General features: G+C 40.5%; 1 long non-coding RNA gene across 1 annotated transcript in view; it reads left to right on the forward strand.

Annotated features, from left to right (window-relative positions):
* The window catches only part of LOC112565398, a 28,474-nt gene extending 13,619 nt beyond the window's left edge, over positions 1–14,855 (forward strand). Inside the window, exons 2-3 of the long non-coding RNA XR_003099396.1 lie at positions 12,716–12,821; positions 14,835–14,855. This is a non-coding gene — a long non-coding RNA (uncharacterized LOC112565398). The remainder of the gene's footprint in view (positions 1–12,715; positions 12,822–14,834) is intronic.
* The last annotated feature ends 299 nt before the right edge of the window (positions 14,856–15,154 follow it).

The raw sequence follows: 15,154 nt of genomic DNA on the forward strand, positions 1-15,154 counted from the left end.
ATGGCAACAGCTAGTGAGAGAGATTGCAACATAGAGACGAGTCAGTAAACGTTGATGAAGATGGAGGTGTTATTCGTGTCGGAGAACTAGAAATTCTCGTTTCCTCGAGTATATAGGTTCAATAATCCTCTACTGGGTGCTCTGCCACTAAAGCCATGTTTGTGGGAAAGAACGAATGAAGGAAAGAGAATAAAAAAGGTAATATATCTTTGATTCTCGAAGCTTGGATTATGAATATCCAATTCACATTATTTTTTACACTTCTGTTGCTACGGCAGAATTGAAGACGGAAGAAAGTAAAAAAGAAAGAAAAGAGCCAAACCAAAGTGTCATCACACTTATTTTCCCCTCCATCTCATTGCCTTTGATCTGAAAGGATCAGTCGAAGTTAATTTCAGTTTTATCTCTAATCACCCTTCTACTTGAAGATCGTTTTGCTCACACAGCTCGAGTAGAACCCAGACTCGTGGAACTCAAACAAATCGTGTTCCATGCTAATCAGCAGGACTGCTTGGTTTATGACACAATGACACTGGCATTGGGTTGCAACTAAAAGGTCCCTCCGACTGCTGGTAAAGAAGCTAATGAAGCCAATTAGCACGTGGAGGGAATACTTAGAGACCTCACTCACTGAGTTATGGATTTCTTTACTGGAGAATTGCATCTTGGCCGGCGCCTCGGCCTTTGGTCCTTCGCGGACTCCAGACTTTAGGAATCGACATTTGCAGGGAGGCTGGGGCTGCGTGGGAGTGATGGAAGAGGATGCCCTGTTACGACTGATTTTATTTTTTTATATTTTTTAATCCGACTGCAGCAGGAATGGAAAGGAATGGATGCACGCTAGAGATTCGTTTGTTGATTCTGTTGATTCCAAGGCTCTTCCTGCTCTGTATTTCTGTCGGAGATGGACGACTAAATGGTTACTCATTGGCTATCCGGATGATGGAGGAGGTGAGGGTTTCGGCAGTTGCATACATGGCGATGGGTGAGTGGGTGACGGTTTTACCATGAGGTTATAGGTCATCTGTCTTTTAATGAAATGAGAATGTCAAGATGACCTCTTACACAACAGGAACGTCGAAACCAAAGAACAAATAAAGACAAATGGAGAAAAGAGAAAGATCACAGACTGAATTTGTTCCACTTTGTGAAGTGGATTTGTTAATATTAATGTCTGACATACTTTCTTATCAACGGCTTTCGTGCTGTTGATGTTTCCTGATAAAAACAACATTGAAACACATTCAATAACAGATTCTGTCAGCACTTCTTTCTTTTCCTCCCTTCTCAGCACAAACATGCTTGAAATGTTCCTATTTTTCTCTTTCTCTCCTTATCTCTCTCTCTCTTGCTTTTTCTTCCTTTCATTCGCGGTTGAGTTAATACAGATTATTCAGACCTTCTGCTTTATTTGCTGGGTCTCACATCCCAAACAGAGCCTCATCTTTCACGCCATTTCTCCCAGACAAGCCATTTGTTAGCGAGACTGACGTCAAAGGTGTGATGACGTCAATCTTAAATGACGCAATGCACTGTATTTATCCCAGAGGCCATCATCCACCTTCATCGCCTGAACCTTGAACTTCTTGACTTCATAAACGTTTTCTTCCGGCGTGACGCGACACCCTCGTGACTTGCACGCACCTCATGGTGTACGTCACTCGGGAAGTAATAGTCTCTCTCCTTCTCACTCTCCCTCGATGTCTCACCTGAGAATATTTATATATGCACACATCTTGATTGAACTAAATGATTACAGGCCCGTGGCATTGACCTCTATTGTTATGAAATGCTTCGAACGCATCATCCTTCGCACACTTATCTCACAGACACAACAACACCTCGATCCCTTTCAATTTGCATACAAACAGCACAGATCCACTGACGATGCCACACTCACTCTTCTGCACAATGCATACTCTCACTTAGACAGGTCTGGCTCCTATGTACACATTCTTTTTATTGATTTTTCTTCTGCATTTAATACTATACAGCCTCATCTGTTAGCTCTGAAACTTCTGAAACTTGATGTCAGCCCCAAACTCATCCTATGGGTTGTTAACTTTCTGGTAAAACGTTCCCAGACAGTCTGTTTCCAGCATGCACTCTCCTCTTCCAGAAATACATCTGTTGGGAGCCCTCAGGGTACATGTCTCTCGCCTGTAATCTTCACCCTCTATACCAATGACTGTCGTGGCACTGATTCATCTCTCTTGATTAAATACTCTGATGATGCTGCTCTCCTAGACCTCTCAAACTCACACTCTGTCTATGTTGATGCAGTAGATAAATTTCATAACTGGTGCAAAGAAAACTATCTTGATCTAAATGTAAAGAAAACAAAGAGCTGGTGATTGATTTCAGACGCAAGAGCACTGTTATCCCTGACCTCCATATTGATGGTGCCAAGGTTGAACGTGTTGATCAGTACAAATATTTAGGAACTGTGATTGACGACAAACTCACTTTTAACACAATACTGAGGTTATTCATAAAATGTCAATCTCGATTGTACTGTCTACAAAAACTCCGTTCCCTGGATGTCAACAAAAAGGTTTTAAGTGCTTTTTATAGATGTTTTCTTGAGTCTGTGCTGACATTTGGATTTTTATGTTGGTATGGAGGATTGAGAGCTAGTAATAGGAATGTGTTAGATAGAGTTGTGAGTGTGAGTGGGAAGGTGATTGGGGAGAAGCAGGAGTGTCTGAGTGAGTTGTATGCGAGGCGAGTAGTACGGAAAGCGAGAGCGATTGCGAAAGATAGAACACATGTTTTAGCTCAATATTATAACCTTCTTCCGTCCAAGAGACGTTTTATTGTACCCAGAGCTTCCACTGCCCGTTCTCGGAATAGTTTTATACACCAGTCTGTTGTATTACTGAATAAGTGTTGGAAGGATTTGTGAGTGTGAGGGTGTGGGTGTGTGGTTTTGGGAATATAGTTTTAGTGTTCTTATTAGTCGGGTATTACATGGACTGTAGGTGTTTGTGTGAGATGATAGTTGAGTGGAATTAAGTTGTTATTAAGTTTTATTATAAGTTTTATTATCAGCCAGTTGTTTTACCACGTCTTTTAATTTCTCCTAGTGAGATAATAAAGTTAAATTGAATTGAATTGAATTGAATTGAATCCTTCTATGTGTAGAGGTATAAAGAGACTGTGAGAGTCGTCTCCCTTTCACTGACTACTCAACTGCAAACATTTGTGACTCGGTGCCCTTTGACATTTCGGTCGTCTGCGCTAGGAGTATAAAACTATGGGCAAGACATGAGAAGTCAGCAGTTCCATCTTAGTACCTCGTATCTCATTCTAAGTACACGTGTAAACCATGGCCCATGCTCCGATAACCTCTCACGCCGGGGGTGACAAGTCTGAAGGAGACAGTGAATTTGTAGAACTTCCTTCACAGTTGTAGATGTGAACAAATATTTGCTGCATCAGTAAATATTTTCCGAGAGAAAAGTGTTTATCATAAAGCTAGGGAAGAAGGGTATACAGCAGTGCCGATATACATATATATGAATAATTTGTACATACGTATATCGCCTTACATAGATGTGTATATAAAACTGTAAAGAGGTATGAACAAATATGCACCTGCATCTGCATTTGTTTCAAAATAATTAGGCATCAGTCACAAGTATATACAACTGACATGAAGCAGTGTGTCAGTTTGTCTGTTTTGTCTCCTCTTCACAAGTATTTTACAGTATAAACACATCTTCCATTCACATCACACATTTCTGGGTCACAGCGATCTGAGCAAACTCGGGTTCCCTCATGCACGAGCAGACTGTAATACTAAATCTCATTTCCTGCAACTTCGGTGCAGCTCTCCAATCCTCGACCGATTTCTGATGTCACTTCCGGCGAAATAATCAAATCTGGAGAAAGACGCTCCACAGAGAACCGTTGCCATGCATGGCTTCACACAATTAGTTTACACCAAGGGTAGTTACCACCCGTATTATCTGGAGTCCCGGGGTGACCGTCTCGGCGTAATAGTCGTTACCAAGGTGATGGCGTCAGGACGAAGCCAGAGCCAGCAAACTGAAGGTACCCTGAAATAAATGGGCTCCACGGGTATTCATGTAACACAGGTTTGTCGGAGTAAGTGTGGAGCAGGTTATGTAAGTAAGTAATCCAGAAATGTGTGATGTGAATGGACGGGCTGTGTTTTTCTGAAATAGTTTCATAGACTTAACATTTTATCATGTTGTTTGTGGACTGTGAACGCCTTCATATTGTGTTTCGCTCTCTCTAGTTCATTCTTCACCGAGCTAAGAATGAAAAAGCTCCAGAGAAAAGTTATAATGCCTCCACTTTGCCAGAAAAGACATTTCCACACATTACAACTACAAAAGTGAAAATCCTATACATTTACTGGAGACTTTACACAGCTGTCAGGACCACTGTGTTTGGTATAACACAACTTCCACTAATGATTGTTGTTCTTTCTCTCACTTTTTTCAAATCCTTCCTTCTATTCATTTCTTTCTTTTTTCATTTCTTTCTGATTTTCTTCCCGTCCTTTCTTTCTTTCAATTCTTGCCTTCCTTTGCTTTTTTCCTCTTCTACCTTCTGTCTGTATTCTCATGCTCACATCGTTTTTTCTGCTAGTTGCCTGATCCATCATCTCAATAAAAGACAAGGTTTATCGGCATCTAGCGAGTGCCAGACTCCACTACCTGCCAGCTGTTGCTGGAACTATTCATCTCATTAAAACTGAAAATATTCAGTTCGGTATTTCAGTCAAGCTACCCAACATACACGCGAGTTTCTTATCTGACAATCAGTTGGTCCTTGACAAACTGCCATTATCATCGTTCATCAGCATCATCGTTTTCAATCTTCTTTCAATTTTATTTGTATTTCTTGACCCGTCTATACCTTTATCTCTTTTTATCTTTTCTTGTTAGTACACTAACCTTCATGGTACATAGTAACTCTAGTAATTCGTATTAACTCTAATTACCTTGACATGTTTTAATGAGAAAGTAGTATAGAAATTATTTGTAATATGTCTTTCGTGTAATAGAATATAAAGCTATCGCTAGTTTTTGCTCACATGCTCTGCCAAGCAATTACCAAAAAATCCCAGTTCTTATATTTTTGCAGTTGATACTTTCTTTTATTTATTTTTAAACCAAATTAAGTGGAAAAAATTCACGCTCATTGCATTCCTCTCTAAATCAGAAGCTTAGTTCTTGATTGAAGGACCTGCTAAATATTGTCCTAGAGCCCCAGGCCGGTGTTCTTTGCTTAAAACTATAAAGAATTCTTCGACGAATGGACATCATAGGCAAAAATCAGAGAGAGTTCTTTTATGGACTTGCCTTTTGTACTTATTTAGTTTATTTTCTTTATGTCCTCTACTTATTTCGCTTTCATTTAATATTTTATGTCAAAGCGCCCCTGTCTTTGTGCAACAAATTGCATTTAAAGTGCTGTTTAAAGTGTAATCTGTAGTTTTTCTTCTTATATTGAGGCTTGTCGCGAATTTCAACAGAAAAAATCAGCTGCGGTATTCAGAAAAAGGAAAACGCCTTCAGCACAGATTGCTTGTGATGTTCATCGTCTGCTTCTGAATTGAAAATTGATTGCAGCAGAGTATTCAAACCATTTCCATTTACAAACCCACCCATGCCTTACAGGAACGGTTCTGATCGTTATACTCAGATGATGAGAAAATATCATATTCCGCTTTGAAAAATGGACAGGGCTCCCTACTTTTAAACTGTCACAGCTGACATCGTGAAATTTCCAGAATCAAATCTTCTGTTTCTCATGCAAGAAACGTCACGTGAGTATCCTAGCTGCTATCCTTCATTGGTTGCTATAGTTACTGCAGGACAAAGCTGTTTTCAGGTCTGATAGCAGATGCTTCTATTTTCCCTTTTAGACTCCAGCACTTCTTTATCTCTCCTTCTCTCTCTCAAGTCTCGTTCTCGGCCTAACACTGGGATGTGTAAATCTCGGAAAGACTCGTTCACGTCGGTGAGACCGAGACGATGTCGGCGATAATCTGATCACAGCACACACGCTGCTCACCTGAAACTATCGCACAGTCTCGGAGTCTGATGGCAACATACACCTGTCAGAGGAATGGCATCCCCCTCCCTGCTTCCAGACGCTTACTGTCTGCACAATTATCTTAATTTGGCTTTGATATTTACACAACGTCTGTACGAAAACGGTGGTTGTTCTTAATTTATTTACTTTCCTCGTAAATATTACCCCCCCCCCTAATTATTTATATGAGACATAATTCACTTAAAAATTCCCTAGGACTACAGAGATAAACTTCATATCTGATTTAGAAAAATATTTCCGCTGGCACCATAATTAAATGATCGTGGGTTGTGGATTAAATTGTGCTTTCCCTAAATTTTGAAGAGAGAAGATGGCATAGAGCTTGATCTACAGGTGGATAAATCAGTTTTTTTAAATTAATTTAAATTAATTAATTTAAAAGTTGGACATGATACTATCATGTACAACTTTTAAATTTTTTAATAAATAAAAAAATTATTGTTTTAAAATCAAAAGCAAGAAATGGGTTGTATCTTGACTGGAAAATACCTTGTGAAGCAGATGAAGATAACAATAGAGATGAAAGGTAAGATGAAGTCAGGAATTGTTACTAGAGACAAAGCACAGGCGCAATAAAGTAGACCTCAGAAAAGTCTTTCTATGATTTCACCTGACAACGGTCCACCCAGAGAAGGAAGAAGCGGAAATTGGATGAGACAACTCGCTAAGTCCGAGATGACGCTAGGCAACAGGATGAGCTCAAGCGGGATAACTCTCCGTCCCTTGTCGGCTGTGGATTCTCTTCAGTGTCATTGCCGTTGACATCTTTGTAATTCCTCCGCCAACGTCTTCATGAATAAAATGTTTTTGTCAGTGAGTCACATCCGTCGTAGACAACGTGCAGTCTCCATGCTTTCATCTTCTGTCCCTTCCATCTTGTGATGGATTGAATAATGGGTTGATGTCGCACTACATCCTCATTGAGCTTTGATGTTTATAAAAATGAGAATATACATATTTTACGCATATTTCCATGTTACACCTTTCAAACATGTAATGTAAAGAAATTATGTTAAAATTATATTTGAATTTAAACAATTTAAAGAAAGAAGTTGCACGGTGCAAATTCAGACAATTCCTTGTTGTTGCCAATGTTTGGCCAATGTCCAGCAAATGTTTAGCCAATGTTTAGCAAATGTTTTATTTCCCTAGTGGTGATAGAGGGAGCCATCTTCCTCGTCGACGGCTGTAATTTTTCATTCAAACCGCCATAAGGGAACAAAGCACACCCACAGATTGCCAGCTCAGCACAAAGGCAGGATGCAGATTGAGTGTTATCATCTCTCAGGACCAGTAGGTGTTAATCCTGTTAAAGACCTCCCCGGCACCAGGCTAACGTTTGTTTAAAAGCAGTTGCAGCTTCCGTTAGAAAAGAAAACGATTTGAAGAGAGACGGTGCTAATGAGACACTGTGTGATGGCCGTGCACTCGTTGACTTGCATCAGATGTAACGGTAATTGTTTCAACATCACATTAAACCCTGCTTTCCCTACCTGCCTCCATCTTGATGGTATGGCTACAGAAGACTTTGTCCAATTTTTGTTCTTGGCCTGTGAACGGTCGGGTGGGCGGTTAAACTAATCAGCGGTATTAGCACTCCTCGAGATTAAATGGAATGACATCAATGTGAAAGAAAAACAAAATCTTTGGAGGAGAGAAACGCAATCAACAGTTTTAGTTTGTAAATGTGTTTGTCTGTCTTTAGAAACGGACTGCTTTGTTCGATGGGGAGGACTTCTGTCACAGAAATTCCTCCTACACTATCCTGCGCATTCCTACAGCGCCACCTTTGTCATTGAAGTGAACCTGGAGTGAGTGAGTGAGTGAGTGAGTGAGTGAGTGAGTGAGTGAGTGAGTGAGTGAGTGAGTGAGTGAGTGAGTGAGTGAGTGAGTGAGTGAGTGGTGAGTGAGTGAGTGAGTGAGTGAGTGAGTGAGTGAGTGAGTGAGTGAGTGAGTGAGTGAGTGAGTGAGTGAGTGAGTGAGTGAGTGAGTGAGTGAGTGAGTGAGTGAGTGAGTGCGTGCGTGAGTGAGTGAGTGAGTGAGTCCATCGTGCCTAACAGACTCTCACGCTTTCTCCACGCCCAAAGTAATCATTCGTTGTAATTACGTTCCTTGAAACATTATTTTCTTTTTAGTTGTTCTTCTTTTCTTCTTTCCGTCTTGCTTCTCTAATAACCTGTGCAGGGGTGCATTTCTATGGTTCTTTTATTTCCCCTACCATCTGGCACAAACGACGGCTGAAGGCAGCAGTGTGCTGTCTAACTGGTCACATTTTAGTCCTCCATCAACCCTTCCTCAGCTGGAAGCCTCACAGCAGTCGCTCACCTCAGCTGCTGCACTAACAGGACGCGCACACAAATCATCAGGAGTCTCCATTGTTTATGTTATCCACTTTTTCAAAATCTGAGTAAATTTTGGCTGTCTCTGTTGCACGCTTTTTAGGTGAAGGGGATTCCTGTACTTTTCAGGATAAAGGATAAAAATAGTTTTACAGTTATTTGGGAGTAAGATGTTAGAGATAACAGAGCCAGTTATTTGACAGGGTGGTACTCATCATCTCTTTCTTGCTATCATACTCATACATCTTTCTCAACCCTCTATAAAACCAGTTACCTATTTCCGACAACTGAGTCGACCAAAGAAAGTTCAGTGCATCACGCGGGTATCGAACCGTCATTTCTCCGAGTTGGAACTCCTGTGTTTTAATCCCACCTGTGCTCACCTTGCAACTTGCTTTTCTAACCCTGTTCACTGGATCCAAAGGACTGGGATCTTCTTAGGTGTGCAACTCGATAACGGAAGAGGAATATTTACCCAGGTTTGAGGAAGTATTAAATATCTGTTAGCTTTACCTATAAAAATCTGCACATGACTAGTAGTTTACTCCATGTTTATATATACTGACTTTACCAGCAGACATCCACAAAACAACTGACCCGTTCTGTTTCTAAATCCTCGTTTATTCAGGAAACATATTGGCAAAGTGCTGCTGTACCAAGTAAACGAAGAAATGCAAGTTTGTGTCCTGAAGATCCCTGATAAGACATTCTACAAGAGCGTGTGTGGATATTCAAGCAAAGCAGGAATCATAGACAATTTAAAATGTGTGTGGCATTCATTGAGTGTGCAGGGCCAACGAGATGTGCAGGACTTATTTTTTTTTTATTAAATCAATCCCTTCTGATTGCTTTGAGTTTGTTTGCGTATCGTCCTCCCTTGATATTTCTGTGGCTTACATTGGGTCCGAACCCCGGCGAGTTGCTGTGAAGAAGACGTCCAGGAACGTTTCTGGATGATTCCACCAAACATCGTAAATCAACTCTCAGCTCGAGCCTGGCATACAGGGCTAACGAAGGGAGTCCCATCTGATAGGCGAGAGTTTTGTGGCCCAAACCACGCGCCTTAGTATAAGCCAATAAAACGAGGGAGGACTTTAATGGCGGCTTTAGCGATTCTCTCCTTCTGTAATAGAGAGGTGTTCGCTGCTAGCCTCCCTTGGCCTTTATAGGTGTCTGCGCATGCGCGTACCCGCTGTTAAATTCGCCTGTCGGGCAGTCTGTCTGAGTGTCAGCGTGTCTGCACTTTTATCTTTGTCATCCTTTTGTGAATAATTTCCTGCAAATAGATTTTATTACTTGTGTCATGAGAGTAATTTAATCGACTGCGACTTAGTACATCTTTGTTTGTGTTTACGGGTTACTGTTCTGGAAAAGACTTATTCTGACCTCGAAGATGCTAATTCTGTTTACAAAAGAGATGGAATTTTCCTTTGTTGGGAGCTCTCAATAATAATGAATTAAACAAAATACAGTCACATTCAACACACTCATATGATTACCATTGCAGGACTTGAGCACCCATCCTTTCAGACCGTCTGGTCTTGGAACTTATTAATTATTAATTATTAATCTTGGAGAGACAAGGCTACGTTAAGTTTGTGTGTAGATTTACCCTCCTAATATAATTTTCATACAAATGTACACATATAATGCTTAAAGGTATGTTCATCATTTAGTTCATGTCATGTTCCTGTGTTCCTTCATCGAGTTAGGCCATGTTCATGCTGATGTTTACCATTCAGTTCATGTAGAGTATTGGCATGTGTATTACCCGTTCACTGTATCTAGAATGTTCACCTGTTTTCTTCAGACAAATTCAATGCAGACAGCGAGAGCACACTAACACACATTTGAAAAGAAACTTTAATTAAGGTTTCCTTTTCCTGCAGCATTGCCTATTGTCATCGTAATCATGTTGACGATAAAGATAAGCTTAAAATCAGATTGCTTCATCATCCTGGAACATGTTTGACCAGCGTCTGTTGCTATGCCAACGAGACTCTACAATCTGTGAACACAGCCATTGGTCACTTTGATTCCTGTGTTTGCTGAATAATTGTCCTACCCAGAGGCCTCTCTGTCTCAGACATGGATGGCAAGGATAAGAGCGAAGTCGAAGGATCTGGTCTGGACGATCCAATGAATGAAGTCCAACAACTAGTTCTAGAACTGTCAGAACGAGACCGAAGTCTTTTGTAGACCGATCAGGCTTAAGAGCTGGTGTATGTTGTTAGAACTTTAGTCAAATACTTTTTTTCAACTTGAAAATAATTCCGTTGGCTTGTAGTGAAAACGAGTCCCCGGTCTCAAGTGGCAGGTCGACTAGTCACACCAGACTTACCGAAGTCGACGCCCATGAAGCCGGGGAGTCAGGTTCGAGACCTGACAATCACACCAGCCCAGGGCTAGCTTTCATGTTCGTAAATAATACTTTTCATCTTGATGGCTGTAGAGAGTGGTTTGAAGGCCTGTCTGGCATGAACTGAGCATAATGGAACATTTGCCCAGCAGCAAGCTGTTAAACTAGTCATCACGTGACTAATCTGTCATTTCAGTCTGTTTTTCTTTCCGCCCTTCACATTCCATTCTTTTTAGGCACTTTATAGCGATATGAATGGCAATGATTTTTGTTGTTTATCAGATAAATAAACGGGGTGTTTGACCTATCCCAGAGTCTTTTTTCTGCCACTGATTTTGTGAAAAAAAGACGCCATATTACTTGCTCGCTGTTTCCTATTCTCTCGCTCCGTTCCTCCATCTTTATTTCTCTCCTTCCCTTCTTTTTCCACACACACGCACATGCATCAGTACGATTTCAAACTACAACTATTTATTAGCTTCATTTTTCATTTGGAGTCACAAGAGTAAAGATAATAAACAAAAACAAGGCAATGGATGCTGACCACAATCTATGACCGCGCCGTAGTCGAAACAAATACTCTGACCACATTCTTGTCACATTGTACTAACAAACAGACGAACACATACACACACACATGTAGCCACTTTATTTAATAGATTTTTCTGCTCGGCAGTATTTACTTTTTAGACCTGATTATTTTGGGCGGTGGTTGTTAGCTTGTTTTTGGTGGTTGTTGTTGTTTTGGCTAAGCTCTATAAATATGCTCCAGAATTTATTTTCCTTTTACCCAAAGTGACAACTTTGAAGACAGAATTCCTGATACTCATTCACTTTTCGGCGGTGACTTTGGCTGCTTGCCCACTCAATTTACTTATTATTACCAGTTTAGAAAATAGCGAAGGTGAGGTATTGGAAAAGCTGTGGAAAACAAGACTCCACTTGCTAGATGAATTTGTCTAGACATCGGATAGCGACTCGCTTCACAGATTATTTTATTGGAAGGATACATTTTGTAACATCTTCGTGTGTGTCCACAGAAAGTTTGTTTTATGTGTTTTGTGGGCAGAGAGGTGAGCCCATGTTTAGCTGATTGCATGTTCAGGAAGATAAGTCATCTGTCTGTGGAGTAATCAGACTTATCTGTCAGGAACTGGCGAGGGCACTCATTTTTCAAGTCTTCTCTCTTCCTCACTGTTTGTTTGTTCCTTCCTTTCTTTATTTAATTTTCTGTTGCATGTTTTGTTTGTGCTTCTTTGTGTAACTTGATATGTTTCTGAATATTTGTCACTAATTCACAACCTTGCGTAAGTATCATATAACTCCTAACAATTGCTACACAGCTATAGTGAATAAACATCTTTGTTTTAGCTTTTTGTGTTCATAACTTCCATCTCATATCTTTGTTCTTGCAATGTCTGTAGAAAGAATCTTTTGTGTTGACTGAAGTCCTTCCTTCATGACTCAAGTAAGAATATGTAAAAGACAAGTACAAACCGTGTTGGTGTACACCATAAATGTACAGCAGTTTATCTAAAATAATCTGTTTACATTTTAAAATGTATTATTTAATTTTTATTTTGATTGTAAAAAGGTCATGATATATTGTCGTATAAATACTTTCTGTGGTAAATATATCCAGGCTACAAACTCCTTGACATATTTCATATTTTCCCCTCTAGTGTTGATGCAAGAGAGGTCATGGGGTCAACATTGGAGGAAAGCCATATGTTGTGTAGGGGTTGATAGTGTGGAATGTGAGCATCTGATGCTGTCCCATTGCAGGTGCTAAGCGGCACCAAGCTGTGTTATTAATGAATATTAAAATGGTTTCCTAGCTGCCAAGACTAAAACGAAAATAGCTTGCCAAGTAACATAAGCACAACATTCATTGTCCTAACATCCAGGACCTCTCTGCTTCCAGGTGGTCAACCTCATGGATGCCAAAGAGCAGATCAGAAAACTTGCCAGGGAAAAAGACGACTGCATCGTAAAAGTGATTAACTATCACAACACGACCTTTTATCTAGGTAACTATCATTATCTTCTATGTCGTCATCGTCATTAACATCATCATCACCATCATCTGCCTCTACCAAAACTAGTCCCTTACCAAACTCACCTCAGATGCGGATGCCGAAACTTGAAAAGGGGGACCGGCCCTTTATTGTTATTTACAAATATGTGGTTGGTTCTTAGTGTCTGGGTGTAAATCGTGTCCACAACTAACTTCCACTCGCCTCAGTCAACGACAACCCGACATCTTCAGCGACAAGGGATTTATTTATCGGAGGGCGCAATCATCGGATGGTTTGAGAAGGGGTCACCGCTGTGTCATCTTAGATAAACTAAGAGAATTTACACCTTGAGCCATAACCAAGTGCCTGACCTGAGCACGATAAGGGTTCATTAGGCAGAAAGCTGCTTGCAACCCCAGACTTATTAAGAAAGCAGAAGAGACTTTCTCGGGAGTCCTGCGTTGAAACGTGGATGCCTGGCAACCAGCAATCGCTGTGATTTGTGTGTTTAACCCAGTCATAGTCTCCAGCCAGGGGCGAAAAAAACGAGATTTTCTGGTTATCCTATAAGTAAAATCATCTTGACAAAGAGAATATATTCCTAAGCCGCCTTTTCTCGCGAATGTAGTCTCTTGGTCTTGGTATGTAAGGGTCTGGTAGGGTGGAATATATTTTATAATGATTAAATACAGTTAGAGGAAAAATGCCCCCAGATTTGAGTTAATATCTCCTTTCTATTTACAATGTTACCAAGCACAGAAATAATTTGAAATGATGAGATCGTTTCTGCACAGAAACACCTAATTAACAATCTCGGTTGTCTCATTGGCTTCACAAGGTAGACGTATCCAGTCGACATTGGAGATGTCTGTGTTGTGAATATTTCTGTGTATGCGGTTGCAAGTGTGTATCTTGTATCCAGTTGTGTGGAGCTAGTAATTAGCACCAATTACTCACACTTTAAGACAGAAGCTTCGTTTAATTGTTATTACCAAATCATGGTTACGGTTCACAAACTGCACAACGCGTGTACAACAGGAACAAAGATTTTTAAAAAAAAGTAAAAACTACAGAGAAGTCTGACGAAATTAAATGAGGACCCTTAAGAATGGACAAGAAAAATGTTTTCTCCAAAACATAGCCAAACAGTTTGGTTGGAGAGAGAGGCATGCTGACGGACGAAGCATTGATGATATGTGGATAGAAGAATTGAAGAAAACAGTCGTAAAGAGTAAAAAGAAGAATGGATACACGATAAGGACATTGCATCTGCCACTAAATTTGAAAGAGGACCGAAACAAAAGCCAGACATGGAGTCGAGCCTCCACTCTGTCCCGTGGTCGTGCAATAAAACTGTCCAGGTTGCCCGGGTACATCTGGCTGGCACTTTATAGACTCGTCTGAAGCTGGGAGCAGGCGCTGCCAACGGATTTTCGGGACTAGTGGTCTTGAACAGTATTCCTTCTTCCGCTTGCGAATCTTTCGTTTCATACTCGAGAGCTCACCCTCCAGGTCTTCAAAGATCGATACGCCATCATTTATTATCATGGCGCCACATTTTACATGGGTAGACTCACATCATCAACAACGATTAGCTGGGCAGTAAAAGTGAGACAATCCGATGTAAATTTTAAGAAAAAGTGTGTTTGAATTAGATTTGCATGAGATAGGTAGGTATATACATTTTTTTGGTCGTATCGTCATCACTTTTCTTTCCTTCCTGTAACGTGCAAGGTAAACATCTACACACTCTAACATTTGAACGGTTAAGTGTGATAAAGCAATGAATCCAGTATTACTGATTTGCAAAACCAATGACAATAAACAGTTTTTTACTACAATATGAACAGGTCACTTGACTTTCAGCTCTCACAAAGAAACAAATGCGGTCTGTTACAGCTTTAAATTAACACTCATCAGCATTGTCATTAACACTTCACTGGCCAAAGCCTTCATCTAGCGACCTGTCGTGAAGGTATCTGTGAGCTTTTTCATGTTAGTTGTTATCCTGTGCACCATTTTCAGGGTCTAAAAAGCTGGAATGTCGTGTGGGGTTGGCGACAACATCCTAGGTGCTGGCCTGCAGCGCCCCTTGAAACCGATAGCATCAGACCAGAGATTACCGCATACATCCCCACGTTTCGACACCACCAGGGTAAGAAATTCATTCAACGTAAAGTACATCAATCTCATCCTCATATCAATCCCCATGCATCTCATCATCATCATCATCATCATCAATAAATCATCATCATCATCATCATCATTCGTCGTCATCATCGTAGTCGTCGTCCGACAAGTGCAGTGCATGATTATTCTTAAATAGAGAGATTTGGTCTTGAGAC

The sequence above is a fragment of the Pomacea canaliculata genome, linkage group LG5 (assembly GCF_003073045.1).
Source record: "Pomacea canaliculata isolate SZHN2017 linkage group LG5, ASM307304v1, whole genome shotgun sequence".
Taxonomy (NCBI): domain Eukaryota; kingdom Metazoa; phylum Mollusca; class Gastropoda; order Architaenioglossa; family Ampullariidae; genus Pomacea; species Pomacea canaliculata.